General features: G+C 38.5%; 1 protein-coding gene across 5 annotated transcripts in view; it reads right to left on the bottom strand.

The window, feature by feature from the left end:
* ZRANB1 (zinc finger RANBP2-type containing 1) overlaps window positions 1-12367 on the bottom strand; it is a 54756-nt gene extending 42389 nt beyond the window's left edge. For 3 of the 5 annotated variants that reach the window (XM_072972083.1, XM_072972086.1, XM_072972085.1), the window contains exon 1: window positions 12230-12367. The gene's annotated coding sequence lies outside the window, so the exon portion shown is untranslated. The remainder of the gene's footprint in view (window positions 1-12229) is intronic. The other 2 variants (XM_072972087.1, XM_072972084.1) reach the window with 2 other exon arrangements.
* Window positions 12368-20008: the final 7641 nt, after the last annotated feature.

The following is a 20008-nucleotide window of genomic DNA, read 5'->3' as shown; positions in this document are numbered from 1 at the left end:
ACTAAGCAGCAGAGCCAAGATCTGAACCGGGGCATTCTGGCTCTGAAGTCTGTACTATACTGATGATGTAATAAATGTACATTTATACTGCAGCCCATGGTCACCTATTTTCATTATCCAGAATTTGGATTATTCGTAAACTACACTGAGTTTGACTGACTAATCTTTGCCAGATGACTAATGACAGACAATATTTAAACAAGCAAACTTAAAAAAAAACACATCAACACACATTTTGCTCAAATTTTAGCTTTTTAAAATTGAACAGTATCCTTCCAAAGCTTATCTAGATTGAGAACCATTGCAAAATGCCTAAAAAGCAAGCAGGACCCAGAAAAGTTATTTATAAAGTAAGATATACTAAATTTTACATCTAAAATTGAGTGAAAAAGACAACTTGAAGTATTCACCATGGTTTGAGACAATAAAATATCTTAAGTATTTTTTAAAATTTCTTTTAGGGGGCAGGTAATTAGGTTGGTTGGTTTGTTTTTAATGGCAGTATTGGGGACTGAACCCAGGACCTTTGCATGGTAAGCATGCACTCTACCTCTGAGCTATACCCTCCCCCAAAATACCTTAAGTATTTTTAACTTTGGAGGCAATTCCTCTGGAAGAATATATTAATAAAAATCAGCTTGACTTCTCTTAAACCAATACACTAATCCAGATTACTAAAGAAACCACAGCACGTCAATTAAAATAACAGAAAGCCTTCCATTTCCATTCAGACAACTAAAAAAGGGAAAAGTCTCCCCAAATGACAGGTGTGTGTATAAATTACACTAAATATACAAGGCCTTGTTTTTTGCGGGGGAGAGAGTGATTAGGTTTGTTTGTTTATTTATTTATTTATTTATTTATTTATTTATTTATTTATTTATTTATTTTTAATGGAGCTACTGGGGATTGAACCTAGCACCTCATGCATGCTAAGCATGTGCTCTACCACTTGAGCTATACCCTCCCCCCGCATGGCCTTGTTTTAAAGGAAAGCAAAGAGTGACTGTAAGATAGTAAACAAGTAATTTTTCTCTTAGAGCTTCAATTTTCTCATCTGCGAAAAAATGAATGAGTTAATAAACAAGATGAGCTCCAGAAGCTCCACCTCAAATACTGAACTCCAACTCGCAGTCTCACATTTTTCTATGTAAAGACTCACTTTAAAATCGTTTAATTTATTTTACAAATGCTCTATTTCCAAAGACAATGAAAACATTTTTTAACTTTTCCCTGTTCCATTTGTGACAAGTACTGATAAAGTTCAAATTTTAAAATATATACTAAAGTTAATGATTGCTTAATAGAGCTAAGCATTTAACACAACATTGTAAAATGACTATAACTCAATAAAAAAAGTTAAAAAAATAGACCTAAGCAGTATCAAAATCCTATTTTTGAAACAAAGCTTTCATACATACATACAGCATACCACTTATGAATTATGTGTGCCAAATAATAATAGGTGTCAATTTTGAATGTGATCAAGCTTTCAGATCTAACTACCAGTTTACAGGATCACAGGGGACAGAGGCACAAACTGATTCCATGGAGATGCAATCCGCAAATCCCTATGGGTTTCTGTGTGTGTGTGCATGTGGGTGTGTGTTAAAATTAACATACATGTTAAAAATTAATTTGAACACTGATTTGATATTAGAAGTTATTAAAAATATAAGGCGTGGTTAACAGTATGGTACGTATGACTTTTCAAGAGTTCTCTTAAGAGATACATATTGAATTATTTAGTGTTATGTCTTGAATTTCCTTTAAAATAGTCCACTGGGAAGAAGAGGAATATAAATGAAACAAGACTAGCCATGTGTTGATAACTGGGTGATGGATACAAGAGAACTCATTCTCTTAGTTCCTCTCTCTCCCCCTCTCCCTTCCTCTCTCTCTCTCTCTATATATATATGTTTGAAATTTTTCATAACAAGAAATTTTTAAAGTATATCAAGAAGGTAACAAATGCTGTTCTAGACTAAGAATTAAGGCTTACGTTGCTAAGACTGGAAAAGGAGCAGGAAGCAGTATACTATATATTGTTAAGATTGCTTCTCAAAATTTGGTCCAGGGCCCTGTGATATTCTACGAACTATTTACTAATCTGTAGAGAAATTGAGAGTAAGCACTTACAAACTTTTATAGGAATTTTACAGAATAATTTTATGACTGTTGAATCTACTAAAAAAAATCTGCGCTTGTGTTTGAGAAGCAATGTTAAAACGCTCAAAAACTTGTGAACATAGCTTCTCTCTACGACTCGCAGGTACAATTCATAAAAGAGAGGAAATACCTCAAAATATGAACCAAAGTTTATTTCATACTAAACTTGCAGATGAATATCACACTTCAGAAAACTAAGAGACTTAAACCAAAGTGATAAAAATCTGTCTTTTCAATGTTTCTCATGACCACAGATGCAAAAACCCTCAACAAAATATTAGCAAATCAAATTCAACAAAAGAATTACACACCATAACCAAACAGGGTTTATTCCAGAAGTACAAGGCTAAGGCTAGTTCAATGTTCAAAAATCAATTAACAGAATCCATCATATGAATAGGCTAAAGAAAAAAAAAATCACATGATCACCTGAATACATGCAGAAAAGGCATCTCACAAAATGTAATGCATGATTTAAAAAAAAAGAAAAACCTCTCAGCAGGCTTCAGGGGAACCATCTCAATGTGACAAAGAGCATGTCAGAAATTAGAATCTTTCCGGCTAGTATTAGTAATAAAGCAAAGACGTCCCCTCTCACCACTCCTTTTTTACATGTCAAACTGGAAATTCTAACTAATGCTGTAAAACAAGGGGGGAAAAAAAGACAGATTGGGAAGGAAAAAAATCAAATTGTCTTTACTCGCAGACATGATTGTCTATGTAGAAAACCCAAAAGAACTCACAAAACTCCTACAGCTAATATGTGATTATAACAAGGCTGCAGGACATAGTTAATATAAATAAGTCAACTGCTTTCCTATATACCAGCAATGAACAAATGGAATATGAAATTAAAAACATAGCACCATTTACATTATCACCCCCCCAAACTGAATTACTCAAGCATAAATCTAACAAAATATGTACAAGATCTATATGAGGAAAACTATAAAACTCTGATGAAAGAAATCCAAGAACTAAATAAATGGAGAGCTACTCTACATTCATGAATAGGAAGTCTTAATATTATGAAAATCTGAATTCTCCCCAACTTAATCAAAAGATTCAATGCAACCCCAATCAAAATTCCAGCAAGTTATTTTGTGGGTATAAACAAAATGATTCTAAAGTTTATATGGAGAGGTTAATACCCAGAATAACTAACACAGTACTGAAGAAGGGGAAAAATAGTCAGAAGACTGACTACTCTGACTTCCAGACTTACTACACAGCTACAGTAATCAAGACATTGTGTGGTACAGGCTAAACAAACAGACCCATGGGACAGAACAGAGTCCAGAAACAGACAAACATATACAGAATCAACTGATATTTGACAAAGACGTAAAGGCAATACAATAGAGAAAACAGTCTTTTCAAAAAATGGTGCTGAGACAACTGGACATCTACATGTCAAAAATGGCTCTGAACACGGACCTCATATCTTTCACAAAAATTAACTCAAAATGGATCACAGAACTAAATGTAAAATGCAGAACCATAAAATTCCTAGAAGATAACACAAAAAGAAATCTAGATGACCTTGGCTATGCCAATAACTTTTTAGGTAAAACACCAAAGACATGATTCATGAAAGAAATATTTGATAAACTAGATTTGTTAACATTAAAAATTTCTGTTCTACAAAGACACCGTCAAGAGGATGGCAAGTCAAAAACTAAGTGAAAATACTTGCAAAAGATGTATCTGATAAAGGATCATATCCAAACTATACAAAGAACTCCTGAAAGTCAACAATAAGAAAACAAACAACCCAATTAAAATATGGGCAAAGACCTGAACAGACACTTCATCAAGGAAGATATACAGATGGCAAATGAGCATGTGAAAAGATGCACAACACTGTACTGCATTAGGGAATTGCAAGTTAAAAAAGCAATGAGACACCACTACACATTCATTAGACTGGCCAAAATCCAGACCACTGACAATATCAAATGCTGACAAGGATACAGAGCAACAAGAATTCTCATTCATTGCTGACAGGAATGTAAAAGTGGTATAACCAAGTTAGAAATAGATTTTGGCAGTTTTTTTTAAAAACTAAACATATTCTTACTATATGACCCAGCACTTGTGCATCTTGGTATTTACCTGAAGGAGTTGAAAATTTATGTCACCAAAAAAAACCTGCACGTAGATATTTACAGCAGCTTTACTCATGACTGCCAAAACTTGCAAACAACCACAGTTCAGTAGGTAAATGGATGAATAAACTGTAATACATCCAGACAAAGAAACACTATTCAGCACTAAAAAGAAACGACCTATCAAAGCCATGAAAAGACATGGAGGAAACTTAAATGCATATTACTAAGTGAAAGAAGCCAATCTGAAACGGCTATATGCAACATTCTGGAAAAGGCAAAACTATGGAGAAAATGAAAAGGTCAGTAGTTGCCAGGAGTTAGAGGGGAAGGAAGGGTGAACAGGCAGAGCACAGAGGATTTTTAGGGCAGTGAAACTATTCTGTATGATATGATAATGGTGGGTATGTGTCATTATACATTTGTCAAAACCCATAAAATATACCACACCAAAAGTGAACCTTAATGTAAACTATGGACTCTGGTTGATAATTACCTGTCATGGTATTCATCAAGGTAACAAATGAACCTCTCTGTTGCAGGATGTTGATAGTGGGAGAGGTTATGCATGGGTGGAGGGAAGGGGTAAAAGCTCTCTGTACTTCCTGCTCATTCTGCTGTGAACCTAAACTGCTCCAAAAAAAATCAAGTCTATGATTAAAAATCTGCTTCTTAACAATGTTTTTTATTCACTAATATTCAAGAAACATTTTCTTTAAAACAAACAAACAAACAAACAAAAAAAACCTATCAGTTCTCAAAGAATGATGGGAAGTTTTTAAAAGGACATGGGAACTTTGGGTGTGAACCTAAAACTGTTCTAAAAAAATAAAATAAAATCTGTAATATAGTCATACTTATAATTTTAAATTAAGAAAAAAAAGATGCAGAAATTAGCAAAAAGGGCTCCCACTGGCCAAATCTGGATCAATTCAAGCATCCACATAAATAAGTAACAGTAAAGGATTTTAAAGGACTGAATAAAGCAAACATCCCTAAGTCTACACACATTGATAAACACACAAATAATGGAGAACACTTTCCTTACAATAGAAATCCAACTAATAAATGTGAAAACATCAGACATGCCATATTAAGAGACTTTCTACAAAATTACTAGTCCTATATTCTTCAAGAACACCAATATCATGAAAAACAAGGACTTTGTTTTTCCAATTAAAAGAGCTTATAAAAAACATGGCAACATACTGCAACTCATGAACTGAGATCTTTTGTCTTTATAAGGAACAGTAATGGAACAACTGACAAAATTTAAATAAGATTTATAGAATCTTATTCTTACAAAAACTAATCATGAAATGTTAATTTCCTGATTTTGATAATTGTATTGTGGTTATGTAAGAGAAAGCCCTTGTTTTTAGGGAATACACACTGAAATATTTAGAGATTAAGGGGTATCAAGTCTGCAACTTACTATTAAACAGTTCTAGGGGGAAAAATGTATTTGTATTTGTATATATCAATATCTCTACACTAGAATATAAATACAAGTAACAGAGACTTTGTCTTGTTTGTAGGAGTATCTCAACATCTAGTACAATTGCTTTCTAAAATACTTAACAACGAATAAGCCATTACTAAATGTTTTAACTCAGTAGCCTGTCTAACAGTATTTTATGTAATCTACTCCTTGAAAACCCTAAACAACCTCAGATCACATGGCAGAAGCCCAACAATTATTAACTTAATTTGCTGAATGGATTTCTATAAAAACACCTTCAGATTTTAAACTTAATACAAACATCCTCAGCATATCTCCCTACACAGACAGACACACACACACACACACACACACACACACACACACACACACACGGAGAGAGAGAGATAACGCTTCCCTCTTTCCATCTGTAAAGATGATCCACAATGAAGAGGATCACTCCTCCTCTCCAATTCCCAGCCCCTTAACAACACCAGCTCTAGGGGAAAATGAGGATCATGGCCTGGAGAAGGAATAAGGAACTCATAACCAGGTGCTAGGAGTGCCTTTCCAACCACATCTGCATCTTTAGCCGTACTGTACTGTCTGCTCTGCCTTATATACGACATATAATTTTCACACCTCCATGCCTTCACTTACGTGACTGCTTCTGCAGAGGATATTCTCCCATTCTCACCTTGGTTTATATACCTGGAAACCTGTTACTCCTTCCAGAAGAATTAGCTCCAACGTTGCCACCTCTGTAAAGCCCTTCTTGACCCAATCCTAATCGTGTGCTAAATTAATTCAGTCGTTTCTTCACCACTTCATAGTACATGGTTTAGTGGATTATGGTTTGTTTCTAACCATCAATTGTGAAAAATTCACTTTTATGTCTCTATAAACACTGTTATCCAAGAGTTGCTCGCTAATCATTTAGTCAATAAAAAGCAATTTAATATTCTACTGGTGTCAAAGGATAGTATTTCAAGCAAAGATCAGTCAAAAATAGTTCTGCAAATTGCTATAGTTTCCCAGTTTAAAAGCAAACTTCAGCTTTACCAAATACCCAAAAATGAAGTTAGTTACCCATCCCAACCAGAAAAGGATTTACAATTGGCTTGTTAAAAATCCCAGAAGTGTCTTGCCTTCAGAATTCCAATCACAAGAGTATTGCTGCAACGTAATGTGCAACACTAAGTAGAAATCCTTTCCTTCATAGGCAAAGAAAGGATAATTTCTTCATACATCCAGCAAATGCTGTATTGCAATAAAGTAGTTGAGCGTAAGTATGTTGTTAAAGCTAATTAAATTTCAGCAAATGGTGCTGGGACAACTAGATAGCCATCTGCAAAACAATTAAGTTGGACCCCTACCGTATACTAAGTACAAACTTAACTCAAAATTATCAAAGATCTGTAAGTAAGAGGTAAAACTGTAAAAATTCTTATTAAAAAAACACAGATGCAAATCTTGACCTTGGATTAGACAATGGCTTCTTAGAGATGACACCAAAAGCACAACTAACAAAAGACAACAGATAAATTGGACTACATTAATTAAAACCTTCTGTGCCTCAAACGATGCCATCAAGAAAGTGAAAAGATAACCCACAGGATAGGAGAAAATATCTGCAAGTCACTTATCTGATTTGTATCCGGAATATATAAAGAACTCTTACAACCCAACACTAAAAAGGCAAATAATGCAATTGAAAAATGGGCAAAGGATCGGAACAGACATTTCTCTAAAGATACACAAATAGCCAATAAGCACATGAAAAGATACTCAATGCCAGTAGGCCCTGGGGAAATGCAAATAAAAACTAGGTGATGCCACTTCACTAAGATGGCTACAATAAAAAAAAAAGTGTTGATATGAGGATGTAGAGAAATGGAACCCTCATACCTTGCTGGTAGAAATGTAAATGGCGCAACCACTTTGGAAAATAGTCTGTAAATTCCTCAAAGGTTAAACACAGAGTTACCATATGACCCAACAATTCCACTTCTAGGCATATACCCAAGAGAAATGAAAACTCATGTCCACACAGAAGCTTGTACACAAATATTCACAGCAGCACATTTCATAAAAGCCAAAAAGTGGAAACTACCTGTCCATCAATTAGTGAATAAAAATAAACAAAATGTGGTATATATCCATACATAGAATATTATTTACCAAAAAATAGGAATGAAGGAATACATGCTATATAACACAGCCAAAACTTGAACACGTTATGCTAAGTCAACAGACACAAAAGGTCATATACCAAAACTTCCAAAAAGCAAAACCTGAATTTACATGTATCGACAACTATTTACATGGCATTTATACTGCAGTAGGTATTACAAGTAATCTAGAAATTAAATTATTTATATAGTATACAGGAGGACGTGCATAGATTATGTGCAAATATCACGCCATTTTATGTAAGATACTTGAGCATCCCTGGATTTTAATATCTGAGGGGGTCCTGGAACCAATCCTTCACAGGTACCAAGAGACAACTGTATTGTATGATTCCATTTGTACAAAAAGTACAAAACAGGCAAATCCATAGAGACAGAAAGATTAGTGGTTGCCAGAAACTGGGGCAAAGGGGGAATGACTTCTAATGGATGGTACAGGGTCTCTTTTTCAGGTGATGATAATGGTGATGGTTACACAACTCTGTGAATATACTAAAAACCAATGAACTGTATACTTTAAAAGAGCAAATTTTGTTATATGAAATAAACCTCAATTAAGCTGTCATTTTTTAAAATTAAGTTAAGAAAAAACTGGAAAGATACACAACTGATTTCCAACAATGCCTCATCCATTCCAGTATTTTTTATTTATGTGAATTCAACCCGCATAAAAATCTGACTTGCCAAAATGTAAAAAATAAAAAACCAAAATTGTGCTGTGAGAAGGGGTGGGACAATTTGCCCTCAATAAAGGAAAGTAGTTTTTCATTACTAAAAAGTTAAACTCACTAGGCAGCTGAAAATTTGTTAATTTTATGTTCAATTTACCTGACCAATCTCCCGTTTTAAAATTCAAACTAATGGCTCTTGTCAAAAATTTCATCTTAACCAAAATACCACCTCTCCCAGAAAGCAAAGAATGTTTACTGATTCAGATTTCTCAAATGGTGAAATTATTGGTGTAATTCTATGAGAATGTCTTTTATAAATGTAAGTAGCCTAAGTAAAAATGTTTAGCATTTCCGAAAATTAAACTAATTTTCACTTCCATTAAGCTAAAAAGGTTTCTGAAGCTTAAAAAGAAAAGGGTTTCATGTAAACCACTTTCTAAAAAGTCAACTTCAAGAGAAAAAATATCCTGGTGAACTGGAGGAAAAGCACAAGTTTCCATAGACGCAGTGGATAAATCAAGATGGTTTACTGCCAAGAGACTATGTATCCATCAAACATTAGGCCTCCCACTCTCACACACAACAGAAACACACACACCTATTTTCCAAGTACATCAGCAACCACCCATGTACTACATAATTACATGCATTATCCTTGATACACAAAAATCCTGTAGACCAGCCTGTTTGTGTTTCCTTCCAACAGTGTTGACAGGTAGCAGTCAATCACACATTTTCCTGAGTCTCATCTGCCTCATGATCAATGACACATGCTGCCAACATCTGAGGTTAAGGATGCAAACAGACTACGGATTATTTTCTCCTGCCCATGATGCTAAATGTTACCTATGGAATTAATACAAATATGGAATAATCATCTTAGTGTCACTAGTACCAAAGTCAAACTGAAGTAAAACTGTCTCAGACTCAAATCAGAAGTAAACTACAGACCTACGGTACTTGTATTTATTTGAAATAAGAAATGATCATTATCAAAATGTTGAGCATCCTCTACAGAAAAAGAACCACTCTCATAACAGATATAAACATACAGACCAAAAAAAATTTTGAGACATCCCCACTTTCAAATATTTTGTCTCATAAAATCATCAAAGTCCCAGAAACTTCAATACTTACAGTACAAACTGCATATTCTAGAATACCTCTATAACCAAAAATACTTTGTCAGACCATGTATCCATATTTTCAGTGCTGAATATACAGTCTTCATAGATACAGGGTTTAGAGTTCATACCCATTCCTCAAAGGTCCCAAAACTTTAACTGGGAAGCAGAACAAAACATAAAAAGATAAACCGAAAGCCAGGATAACATATGCTAAGGAAAAAAAAAACTCCTTACACAAGAAAGAGGTGAACAGACCCCTTGTGGTTGAAGTAGTCAAAAAGGCTTCTCAAAAGACAGGACTCAACTGGGCCCAGAGTACAGAGAGTATCCATGAATACAACCAGACGAAGGTTTCAAACAGAAATAAAGGCACAAACAATGGCCAAGGGGAGGGACTTCACAGAATAACAAACATTAGTTTGGCTGAAACTAAAGATTCACAAACAGAAGAAATAAGAGTTAAGAATGAAGAATGGATCAGGGCCAGATTACAGAGAAACCTGAAAACCACACCAAGGAGCTTAAATTTTACTTTGCATGTAACAAGGAGTGTTTTCAAAGTTTTTACTCTGTGATGTGAGAAGGCGAGTGTTAAAACGTGCAAGATATTATTCACCCAAAGCATTAGCAGAGTACAAATATTTCAGATGAAACACCACATCACTGGGAGAAAACGTGTTCAAAGCCCAGGCACAAGAGCTTATTATTAGGAAAGGAGGAAAGCAAGGAGCAATACTCAAATAATAACACTGAACCAAGTTAAATAAAAAGCTACAGTGGTCTATTTTTACAGCTCCCATTCAGTTTCCATCCATGATAAAAGCAATGCAAGTATAAAGCACATTGAACAGTTCTCAGTGTATCAATAACACACAGGAAGCAATTTACCTCAAATATTGTACAACTGGATCATAAGTTCCAAAACTATAATAATCTTCAGACTTTAAATGTAATAATCCATAACCCTTATAGTGTACAGAGGCCTTAAGCTTAAAATATACTACCATGAATGAGTCCATCATACTAACCCAAGCACATTTCAGAGTAAATAAATGGGTGTCTCAGTGCTCTGAAGCATTAATAAAAGGTGTTGAAATATCAACAGAAATAAAAATCCCTCATGACATTCAAATAATATTCTCCCCAAAGACTAAAATGTGCCATCACTGTCCTCTTAGTCCCCCTAATAGCCCTATAAAAACAATGTCATGAAATTTTTAAGTATAAGGAAGTGACTGCAAACCTTGTTATAAGATCCAAACATCAAGGGGAAAGCAGGGTTCCAAAGTTCTTTAGAATTACTTCATTTAATTAATAATACTAATAACCAGGAGAAGAGATTTCACAAACGTAGTTTAGATGACTTTCCCAAGGCCCTTGGCACAAGCTAAGATCAAAATTCCTTATGGTTTCTCCTGGCCAATGGTTTTAACACTGAGTCATCCATGTTTGATCAAAACATGGGTACCCCTGAGGTCGCACAAGTGATAAAGAAGTCGACTAAAAAAGAGACCACTCATTATATAACGTTTCAAAGAGCTAAAGATTTCTCTCCAACTGTGTTTCTCAAACAATATTTTTGTACAATAAATTTATTGACAACAATATAAATAGATCATACGCGGGGGAAGCAAACCAAAATAATGGGGAGAGGGGACGGCGTTTAACCTGATAGTCTACGGAGGAATGGAAAAGGGGAATCAATTAACTGAAATACAAAATTCTCAGCAAGAAAGTTTCAAAACACCAGTGTATCTCAAAGAGATGGACCGGTTCAAACTTCCAGACTAAACCTAAACTGCTGGTCCCTTGTACTTAATGCCAAGTATTCATTACAGATCTTTTGTCTGTGAAATGACACACACCAAGCCACAGCGGATAAAATAACAGATACTTGCACTGAACAATCGTTATTGCAAGCGAGGGGTAGACAATCTTTCCACTAGTTCCAGCTCTTCCCCCCTCCCCAGCCCACCCTCATCGCCCCCTATCTTTATTTTCTTAGACAGAAAAAGCAACAACGAGAGGCCACCCCAGGAGGTAGAGAGGAAGCAGCCAAGGGACCGAAATACAAGTTTGGAGACCAGCACCAACTTGTGGCAATGGATCCAAGTATTTAGGGCCTATTACAGAGTGGGAGCAAAAACCCACTCACCCACCCGTAGGTGGCAGGAAAGAAGTTGGGAAGGGGGAGCAGAAGGGGTGAATGTGGCGGAAGAGAGGTGGCCGGGCAGGCGCCGCGTCCAGCCGAGGCTGATCGATGGTCCGTAAACAAGCCGGGCGGACCCACCCTCGCACAGCCCCGGGCCTGTCCCCGCACCCGGAAAGCCCAAGATGGAAGCGCGGCGGGGCCAGACCATGCCCCCTCCCCTCTCCTCGCCTGCGACGCCGCCCCGGGAGGCGCGGGCGGGCGGCCCGGGAGACCCAGCGGCCTGGGCGCCGGCTGGGAGCGAGGGGCCAGGCAGGCCGCGGCGGGGCCGCGAGAGGCCTGCAACGGGGCGCCCTCCCTAGGCCCGGTTACCTGGCGGTGGCGGCGGCTCCTCCTCCTCCAGCTCCTGCTCCTCCTCCCCGTCCGAGGCTCGGCGCCCGGCGGCCGCGGCGGCGGCGGCGACTCCCCGAGCAGCCCGCGGTGACGAGCCGAGCCCGGCCCCTCTCCGCCTCCCTCCGCGCCGCCGCCCGCCCCGCAGCTGCCGCCTCCGCCCTCTCCCCTCAGTCAGGACATGGTCTCCACGGGCCCGCGCGCGGATCCTGGCTGCCGGAGGCGGGGGCAGAGGGGCGGAGAGCAGACGCGGAGGCGGGGGGACGCCGGGGGGAAGGGGGAGAGAGGAAGGGGGACGGTCTCGGATGCTGCGGGTTCCTAATGGCGGCGGTGAGGGGCCCCGAAGCCAAATAAACCCTACGGCAGACAGCACAACGTCAAGGCCGGACCCCGCCGCTCGCCGCACTGTCATTGGCCCCGAGGCCGCCAGCGGAGCAGCCAATGGGCGGCCGCCTCTTTCCAGGCGCAGAAGGCGGGCCGCGGAAGGGTGACGTCACACCGGCGCCCGGCCCCGATTGTGAGGCGGCGGCGCGTGCCCACCCCCACGCCCCGCCCCCTGTGCGGCGGCGATCGGCCGGCGGGGGCTGCGGGACCTCTGCGCCGTGCGGGGGATGCCGGGAGGCGACGGGGCGGTGCGGCGTGCGGAGGGCAGGGGGACGCAGACCGGGTGGCTTGGAGGGCGTTCTCGCGGCTGCGCAACGCGCGGTGTGTCCTCTGCCACTGATTCACCAGATTTCCAAGTCAACCCCCAAGTCTCACGTCTCCCAAGTGAAGTTCTTAGTGATGTTCTGCCTCACTTTTTCTTACAGTTTCAAACTCTTGATACGACACCAGGGAAGATAAATGTTTAGGTAGTGATAGTTTAATTTTTATATATCTTTTTTTTACAATGTCTGTTTTTTATTCCTGCCTTCGATACGGCTATCCATTTGTATGTGTGTATGTGTATATTTATAATGTATATATTACATCATATATATATGCATGATGAAAAGCCATGGAGTTATATGCCAGTTATATCTCGATAAAATTAAATTTTTTGAAAAAGTCGTGAAGTCTTTGCTTTTCGCTCTCTCCTACTACTTCTAGCTCTAGTTTGGTGTGAACTCAATTTTCTTAAGGTTGCCTTTTCTGTAAATTGTAAATGTAAGGAAGAGGATAAATTAACAGCCATGGAAAAATACTGCCGGGAGAATTCCCAGAGCCCAAGTTCTAAAAAAGAATATGTTATATGGTGATGCATTTTGTATATTTTTATACTGTAAATATAGCCAAATAGTCTAAGTTATTTAGTCATATACTAAAACTTCATAAATACGTCATTTTTTTCCAGCTAGACAGCTTTGCTTTTCCCAGTGAAATTTTGCCTTGCATATTTCATACTTCAGATTTTATTTCAGGAGTTTGAATGATTATAAAATGCAGCAACTCTTTAAAAACTGTAAGCCTCTTAAAGTTATCTGTTGAGCTATAGCACTGTCAACGAGCATGTAGTAGTTGTATCGGACACCTCAGCTTCAATAGAAGGATTGTAATATTTGGCATCTAGTTGGATTGTTAAAACTTGGATATAGACTTCATTTAGTACAACTATGGTATTCCCAAACTCTTTCTGCATAAAATAGCAAAGGATGGGTGTACGACTTCACTATGTCCACTGAAGAAGAATATCTGTATTGTTTCCTCTCACCAACAACCTCTTTCATAATTGTTGGTATATTTTATCTTTGCAGCCATTCCTGTGATGTAGAGATTCGTAGATCGCCTCTTCCCAGAATAACATTATTTGCTCAAGGACTCATCATTAAACTGAGTTTAAACTGCAACACTCATTTGCCTACAAAACTTAATATGCATTCTCAAACACATAATTAACACAATTGTAGATAAAATTAAACGACGTTATTATGTAAGAACAAATGGCTCCACCAACATTTCACTTTGAAAATATTTTAAGAGCCTCTAAGAACCTCCAGCCTCCCCGTCCTGAACTTCAGCTGCAAAGCATCTCACCTACAATTTAGCAAGAACTGCAGGATTAGGTGTTTTTGTTTAGTTTGATTTGCAGTTCATTTTGTTAAGGAAAGGGGATATTGTTTGGGTAAGCTTATTAACTCTTCACTTAGTTTAGCAAACTTTAAAGTACCATGTGCCAGGGAGTAACGAGCACACACGGATGAGTAAGACAGTCTGTGTTTGAGGAAACTACAGCATAGGAAAGAGGGCAAGACAAAAATAACTATAATTATAATACAAGGTAGAATGTGCTAAATAAATTCAGATGAAAATCATCTTGCAATTGAGAGGAAGAGCACATTCAAAAATGACTCTGTCAAAGCTGAAAAAGTACTTGATACCAGGCAAGTGGTTCTCAGCCCTGGCTACGCATTAGGATTACCTGAGGATCTTTCCAAAATATACACATCTGGGCCCCACCCAGACCTGCGGAACCATCCCCAAGAGGAGGGCTTTGTTTTAAATACACTCCCCAGGTGATTATAATGTGCAGCCAACCACAACATTACCCCAGCCCCATGGTTTGCAGATGTGGAAACTAATGCCTAGAGACTGTAAGTGACTTAGCAAAAGCCAGACCATCTAGGTCTAAAATTAGAACACAAAGCTCTTGATTCCCCAGTCAAATCTCCTTTCCATCACACCACATTTGAGTAAAAAGGATGTCAGAAATACAGCAGACAGCATTGTCACAATGAAGGAGCTGATCCATGCTGTTTGGCATAGAGATTAAATTATGAACCCTCCTTACATATACTCTGAGAAATAGTTCATTTGGGGAAAGATGTAGCCACCGTTAAAAAAAAAAAGTTCTTTTTCTCAGAACCCTTGTACCAAAGTGTAGGGACATTATAGATTTGTTGACAATTGGTTGGTTTTGAGTTTTATTTTAGGTGTTTTTCAAATTACCTAAAGAAGATAAAATTCCATTTTACTTTTCCTGCCTTGTTGTGAAGATCCTGAATGCCAAATCATGGGTCTGTACTTAACTTCTTTACTAACAGAAAACCATGGAAAAGTTTCAAGCCAGAAAGTGCCATTACTTACACCTTAACCTGGAATGCCTGTGGGACAAACTAGGGTAGAACAGGGACAGAGAAACCAATGAAGAGTCAAGGACTTAAAACCAAACTAGCTGTGGAAATGGAAAGGAGGAGACAGAGCTAGAAGTGAAATAAGGTCACAGTAGGACGTTCAGGTTTTGCCAAGGTCTGAATCTGGGACAGGAAAGAATCAAAAGTCAGAGTCAAGGTACATTAGGCTGTACACCCAAAAATGACACCTTGTAACTGACTATACTTCAATTAAAAAAATAAACCAAATTCAGTCAAAACAGGAGAGGAACTAGATAAGGGATGTTGCCCACTAGACCAGGTGTGCAGAGAAGCTGGGCTCAAGAGGAGACAGGTAGTAAGCAGGGGAAACGCTGAAAATTTGATAGGCTGGCACTGGAGATGAACGTCAGGGAGTCATCTTCGTAGAAGTTCCTTTCGAAGCCACAGGAGTCGGGAGGAAAAACTACCAAAGGAAGAGAAAAAGATCAGTCAGAAAGATAGGAGATGAAAAGGTATTCTGGAAGCTGAGAGCGTGGTGAGCCTCAAGAACATGGTAATAAACAATGTCAGATTCCACAGCCTTAGGAATTAGAACAGAGAAAAGGTCACTGATTTTTGACAAACAAGAGCCTTAGTGACCTTCAAGAGAACAGTTCTCAGTAGGATGATGGGGCTAGAAGCCAGATTTCAAAAGCTGAAGGCATGTGTGGGCATTGAAGCAGTGATTATGGACCAGTCCAAGATGTCTGGCAATGAAAAGGAGGGAGGAGATAGAAGAGTAGACACAGGGAGTAACAAGAATGAGGAAATGGTTGTTTTCTTTTACGTCTTTTTTTAAATGAGCTTAACTAACCACTTTTATAAACAAGGAGAGAAGATGGAGAGGAAAAACAAAAAAAAAGGGTCCAAATTCAGGAGGGAGGTGATCCAGAGCAGACTGATGTGTCTTAGCTTGGGGGTGGTGGGGAGTGGGAAGAGGGTATTTTCTTTCCCAGAAACAAGAGAAAAGGAAGATGTGAAAAATAGAGCTGCAGAGAAATTCTGATGGGAGAGACAGATGATGGAGCAAACTCCTACCCTTTCTCCTCTTGGGAGGAATCACGAGGTGTGGGGGCTGGGAGCTGGAGGAGACCAGAGGGACTGTGGGACAAAAGTTGTGGCGAAGCAAACCAAGAAGAGCAAAAGAAGTCACTTTTTCCAAAAAGGTTCAGCAGCCCAGAGTCAGGCCTAGAACAAGGGGGCCAGATGGCAGAGGCAGCCTAGAGGTGGACGTTTCCAAATCAGGAAAGTTAAAGACACTTTGCTGAAGGAAGTGACAGCAGGTCTAACTTGCTGCGGGTCTGTTGGAGAAATCTGTGCTCTTATGAAGCAAGTTGTACAAAATTGGTGAGCTTCCGTCAGAAGAAACGCTAGAAAGTTCAATTGTTATAAGAACAAATTCTCAGCTTTATTGCAGGAAATGTTAGTTCTATAAACTACAAAATATCCTCCACTTACTGCACGTGATTATACATGATCTCTCAGTGGAAAAACCTCTTTGCAGTAGAAAATGCAATATAATAATGTTGCCTGATCCATTCTCATGCAATAAATGCCACTGTTGTGTGGAATATAGGATCCTCCTGTGACTTTTTTGGATACCAACCCAACTGCAAATCTCCCTAGGACAAAATCTCTCATGAAAGGACCAAGCATGGGTGTTAGGTATCAGACTACAGCTCACTTGGCTTATCCAGGTCCTGGTCTGTGCTAGGACTGGTCTCATCTGGATGGGTAGGAATTTGTGCTCATAGTAACAAGATCACCCTACATCTAGATTAAAAATTGTCATAAACCTTCCACTAGGTGTCCTGTAAACTAGACTTGCTGAGTTATGAGCGAATTGTTGAAATTCTATTGAGTCCTTTTAAGAAGTCTGGAGACATCAACTCTCTGAAACAACTTCACTTCTGTTATTCTCTGGTCCTAGAGAAGTTTTGTAAGAGGCAACGCTATGAAGTGGCAAGAACATGAACTTTGGAGTCAAGCAGACCAGAGTTTAAATGCTGCTCTGCCACCTAGCCATCCTCTGAGTTCCAGTTTCCTCATCTGAGAAATGTAGGGTAATATTTCCCTAGCAGTTAACTGAAGAGTCAGTGAAATAAGAGGTGACAAGCCCTGGCAATAATCATAAGTTCATTTCCCTGCTTGTGTTTCACTTAATTCAGATGTTTGTTGAGGAATTACTCTATGGTAGGCACTGTGCTGAGTGCTGGCTGTGCAAAGGCAAAAGAAAAAGTGGGAGGCTGTCTCTGCAGCAAGGGGCTAACAGTCTAGTGGGGGATAGTTCTTAACCTGGAGTCCCCATGCCCTCTATGGGTCTGTGACCTCAGATGGGGAGAAAATAGATCTTTATTTCCAATAACTTTGAACTGAAATGTAGTATTTAAATCAATTATCAATGCATTTAACAAACCACAGAAGTATTAACAGACCTGGTGACTTTGGCACCAACAGAAATCACATCTCTTAGACCACACTGTAATTGTAGCTATCTCAAGATAAGATTTATGCTCATCAGGACTGCAAAATCATGGTGGACGTTAGACCTGCCACTAACCTGTTACTTGAAAGTACTTAAATTAATATTATAGATTTTCTTAATATTTTGATAACTGTATTCAATTCAGTTGGTCTCCTTATCATCTCATTTATTTCACACATTTAAAAAATTATTCTGAAGTTACCATCACACACACACACACACACACACACATGCAAAAGCTGAGACACTAATCTAATTAGTGGACAGTTCAATTTTCTATGTCTCAGGACAGAAAGGTGAACTTCATGTAAAATAATCAGATTACTAATGTTGCCATATAGATCACAGAGCAGCAAGTGATGCAAGTCCCTTGGAAAGCAGGAATGGGAAGTAAAGGGCGTGTTTTACAGGTGACTATGATTTGCTGAGCAAGGTGAGAAGAGAAAAAGAGGCAGGAAATTGTTCAAAAGTTGAGTGACTCAGTGAGGGATAAGATGCGTCTCAATTAGGAAACACTGAAAGATTGAAAGATTGATACCCAGTCAACCTCGAATATGCTTCAGTCTAACCCCATGTGAACAACCTCAGAGGGGCTATTTGCCCCATTTATTGTTTTTATAAACAAACCTCTTCCTATTTCAGTGCTGACGTGTGCTCCACCACCACCCCCAACACACACTCACAAACTCTCTCAACCACAGGAAAAAAAAATTCTGATGTAGAATCTAATACTTCATTACATGTCTTGTTATATAATGCTCCTGGAATTGAAAATATTCTGCCATTTTGCCAAACACTAACATGATAAATAATCTAAAAAGTTAGGAATGCCACCATATTTTTCATTCTTTTCCTTCCAGTCATTTCAAAGACCACACAGTCTAAAAACATTTCAAAATATTTGGAAGTATTCATGATGTCATTCAAGTATTTCTCAGATTAATTAGAGTGACTCATACAAATGATTTCATTTGCTGCAAAAACAGTATGTAAATTCAAATTGTGGACAATTGTTTGGTGGCTTCACAGCAAGAGGAAACCATGAAGTTCACAGTAGTTTGTTACTTTCAAGGTGGAAGATTTATTGTAGCTATAAATTTAAAATATAGAAGCCAAATGTTAAAAGGGGACTAGTCAGACAGAAACATAGTTTTATGAGTGATACAAAATTATTCAGTTGTTCCACGTAAGGAGTAAAGCATGGATTATTCAACTAATGAACTCATTGGCTGCTAGGATTTGTACATTACCCAGAGCTTTCACAGCTCTAGCTATGAATGGAAAGTGCTGTCTTTCTATTTTAGATATTTGGACTGATTCACTAATGTATCCTGAGCACTTAGGATGGCCCTTGGCACATACAAGTGCTCAAGAAATATTTATCAAATGAATTAGATCACTTTGCTTTCTTGGTTTTATACCTCAGGATCTTTCCAAGCACCATCATTCTAGGTCAGTAACCTAACGCATATAAATTTTGCTCAAGAACTGAGAATAGTTTGATACTTCCTTTTGATTCTTCTTCTTTTGGTTTGTAATTTATATATCTTGTGAAGAATTTCAAATGTCAAGTCTTATACATGAATGCTGATGAAAATTATATCTAACACTTAAATTAACTTTTGCATTTAGCAGTCTTTAAAAAGAAAGAGATTTCATGAAATTTCATGAAATTTTTCCAGGGCTTGACGGGCTTCAGGAGAGCATGGATGCCTTGAAATTGTAGAAGAAAATCCTCTAATGGCTTATAACCTCTGGAGAGAGAGGGTCTGTAGCTTCCATCAATTCTCTAAAGGCAGTCATGACCCAAAAAAGGTTAAAAACCACTGTTTCAGACTACATCTTGTAATTTTTTTTAGGCAACAACAGTAATCTGTCTTCTTAAGATATTTAAATTTTCAAAGCACTTTTCTATCCACTACCTCATTGTATCCGTGTCAGTTTTGTCAGGCAGGTGTTCTCTCCAATGATGGAAGGGAAAGCCAAGGAACAAAGAAGTTACAGGACTTTCTTTTTAGGAATTAGAACACAGATCTGAATGTCAGTATCGTAACCCAGTGACCCTTCCCCCAGGCTTTTCCATCTACCTAGCCGGGACCCAGAAGACACACAACTTACAGATATTTCTATAAAAGATGTGTGGATTAAGCCTAAATATCAATGCCT

The sequence above is a fragment of the Vicugna pacos genome, chromosome 11 (assembly GCF_048564905.1).
Source record: "Vicugna pacos chromosome 11, VicPac4, whole genome shotgun sequence".
NCBI lineage: Eukaryota > Metazoa > Chordata > Mammalia > Artiodactyla > Camelidae > Vicugna > Vicugna pacos.
Note: the sequence above shows the minus strand (reverse complement) of the source record. Positions and strands in the feature narration are given on the sequence as shown.